Source organism: Egretta garzetta, unplaced genomic scaffold (genome assembly GCF_000687185.1).
Source record: "Egretta garzetta isolate BGI_Z169 unplaced genomic scaffold, ASM68718v1 scaffold202, whole genome shotgun sequence".
Classification (NCBI taxonomy): domain Eukaryota; kingdom Metazoa; phylum Chordata; class Aves; order Pelecaniformes; family Ardeidae; genus Egretta; species Egretta garzetta.
This window is the reverse complement of record NW_009258891.1, coordinates 262,992-266,525: the sequence shown is the minus strand read 5'-3', so window position 1 is coordinate 266,525 and position 3,534 is coordinate 262,992.

The following is a 3,534-nucleotide window of genomic DNA, read 5'->3' as shown; positions in this document are numbered from 1 at the left end:
CTCGCTCCTTTGCACCCCTTTTTTTTGGGGGGGGGGGGGGAGAATGAAAACCACCTCCTCCCTATGCAGGATCCAGGGTGTGGACCCAGCCCTTTGCCCAGGGGCTGACGGGGACTTGGAAACCCTGGAGGTGACCCCCGTGCACCCAGCACCGCCTCCCCATCAGGGATGAGCCCACCATTCATTTCCCGCCCCCCAGGGAGAAAATCTCGAGGTTTGTTTTTTCCCGCAGCGTAATGACCCCAGCAGGTGCCTTTCCTGCCCGAGGGCTGAAAATAGCTCCCGGGGTTTGGCTTCCTCCAGTTCCTGCCCCCCTCCCAGGCCCCCTGTTCATCTTTTGGGCCAAAACATCCCAATCCAGGGAGGGGAGGCTCCGGGGAAGTGGGGGAACTTCCCGGAAACCCTTTCCTTTGCATTTTTGTCCCTGGCTGGAGGTGGAATCGTCCTTGGGAAGGGATTTTTGGCCTCAGCTCTAGTAGCCACGCTTGCCCTCAAGTCTCTCTTGGGGAGCAGCACGGCTTTCACCCCACGGGGAGGGACAGGAATGTGCTTTGAAGAGTTCCCCCCCCTTTACATTTCTCCTGCAGGAGCTGCATCCTCTGTCCCTCATGGGATGCTCTTGCCCAGTGCCCATCACATCTGGTCCCTTTGGCCCCATGGATTTAATCACTTCTGCAGTGTGAAATGGCTGGGGGGAGCCGAATCCCTCAGCCACGGCATTCGTGTTGGTCTGCACTTATTCAGGGAGTTGAAACTGGGAATCCCAGTTTCCCCTGGGGCTTGGCAGATCCCTTGTCCCCAGGAGGGGACCCTGGGGTTCACCTGGGGCTGTATCTGAATTCTTCTTTCCCAGCGTCTCTTTGGTGGCTCTGCAGGGTCCCGGTTCCCCTCTAAAGCCAGGGGATATGCGGAGGCGCAGCAACCCAGTTCCTGGCCCACTGCAAATATTTTGGGAAGGCCGAGCAGGCGTGAGATTGGGTTTCACCATCTTTCATCCCTGCAGGAAAGCACAAGGGATGGGGGTGCAGCGGGGGAGCCTCCTTTCCCTGCTCCATCCCCACACCTCCACCCTGGATGGAGGAGTTGGACACGGATGGCAAACACCACTTCAGCCAAGGCTTTTCGTGGGAAAGGGCTGCTCCCCAAGGAAGAAAGGAGAGGAAATTTAGGGTTATGCACCCCACTGCCTTCACAATGCCCATCTGAGGTCTCTGCCCTGCAGCCTGGGGCTCTCACAGCCCAGCCCTCCTCTCAGCCTGTCCCGGCAAGGCCATGTCTGCATCCCCCTCACCCCTTCTCTGCCCCCTCGGAGCTAGGACAGCACCTGGGGGCTCTCAGCACCCCAAAACCTGCAGCCAGCCAGCTGCCTTCTGCAGCACTGAGCCTCCACTGTTGTGTCCCCATTTCTCCATCACCTCCGAGTCCCAGAGCCGCACAGCATCCTGCAGTGGCAGCAGGTCCGTGGGGCATCGCTGCACCAAGTCGCCTCCTCCCAGGGCACAAATTCACCTGGGTGCTTCCCACCGCGAGGCTGGATGAGCCCCAAGCTGGGTCCTGGACCCCAAATCCTCCCCACCCAGGGGAGCAATGGGAGGAACGGCAGACGCAGCCTCCATGTCCGTTGGGGGCTGATCCGCCCCGAGCTGGTGGCAGGGGACTGCTGGTGGCGTGTCCCCGAGGAAGGCCGCCAGCTGTGGGAACCTCACCGCCCACCATCCCGAGGTTGCTCTGTGCGATGCAAAATGTCACATGTCCTGCTGCAGCGTCACCGTCCCAGAGAAGCCATCCCGCAGGGACCAGCGTGGGGAGGTTGTTTTCGCCGGCGCTCAGACGGTTCGGGTAATGTTTGTGCTGCTCCAGGGCCAGGGGGAAAGGATCCCAGCTGGAAGAGGAGAAGGGGAACGGGGCAGGAGGCGGATCCCTGCTGCTGATAAGGAATTTTCCACGTCTTCAATAAGAATCTGCAGGTTTAGGCACGTGGGAAGGGTTCAAACAACTTTTCCTACAATATAGAAGACCTGTCCAGTGAAATTCTGTCCTGAATTAATTTCTGGAAGTAAAATATTCTTACGTTGGTTGAAAGAAAATGCTTAAGGCAGCGGCAGAGCGCAGGGCTCGGAGGCTGCAGGAGTCAAATGGAAGAAGAGCTTTTGTGTTGGAGGGTGGTGATGTGCTTCCAGGTCTGAGCGGGGAAAAAAACCTGTTACCAAAACTGAGACCTGCCCAGCCAGATGAGAAAGATGCAGGGAGCCACAGCTGGAAGCTTTTAAGCAGAGCATTTTAAAATAGAACTACGGGGCATGTTTCTACAGCGAGGAACACAACCTTCGGGAGCAGCCGCTGTGGGGATGTGGCTTTCCTTGGCGCCCCACGCGAGGGGGCACCGCTCCATCCTCACCCCGGAGGCACCACGTTGGCTCAGCCTGGTCCTTCCCAGCTGCCCCCCTCCACCGCTGTCACTCCTTCACCCCCTGTTTTCGCCTTCACCCCAAAGGCAAACCTTCCACTGCCCCTATGGAGTATGGGGAGGGTAAGAGCCCGTGTCCCCAGGTCACCGCAGCCCCAGGTCCGGGGCTGACCCTGGGGTCTTCCAGGCCCAGCACCCGCTCGGCTTTTCATCCCCTCCACCATATTTCCCCCCCAAATCAATCACAAAATGATTATACCATCTCGGAGTTCCATCAGGAGAAGAGGTTCCCCTCATTCACCTCTTGTAGCAAACCAGGGTTTGCAGAAGCCACATTTTTCCTTTTACATTCTCCTCCTTTTTGGTTTTTTTTTTTCCCCTTGCCTGGGAAGTCACGGTTTCACACGAGTCTTTGCCCCAGAAAGATCTGTCATCGCTGCTGCGTGCTTCCGAGCACTTACACCATCAGCAGCCCTCCCTCCTCCCTTCCCATGGGCATGGCTTGGTGCCCGCGGGGCTGGAGGTAGCAAGCACTGTCCTGCCCTTCCATGGGCCATTTCAAATAAAAAGAGGCTGAACAAGCACTGGTCTTGTTTAAAGGGTGGCCATGGAGTGGGGGCAAAGGGTTTTAACCACCCTTTAAACTGATTTGGAGTGATGGAAAGGTTTAACCCCCTCCTGTGCCGCCGAGCTCGCTGGAAGCGGTGGGCAGGAATAGCTCTTGGCCGGCAGCCGGGCTTGATAACACTCCTGGGGCTCCCTCAGGATTAAAATAAACCCAGCGCATGGTGAGGAAGATCCAGCGGCGAAGAGGCAAAGGGCCTGGATTGGGGCACAGGGGCAGACGCTGGCACCCTGCTGCGGTCCCGGGTGCACTGCAGAGCCGGCGAGCGGGGCGGACCTCTGCTCTACCCCGCTGCCGTGCCAAGGACAGCGCTGGAGGAGAAGCTCACAGGCTTTTGGAACTCGTTTTCTCTTCCATCGAGTGATGCCTCAGCAGTTCCTCCCCACCAGGGACGCGCAGAAACCCGTTAGCATCCTGGCTTGGCTGCAACCCAGCTGCCTGCAGGCAACATCTGGCTGGCATCTGGCAAGGCACCGACTGGGGCTTGACCCCCTCGGCCCCC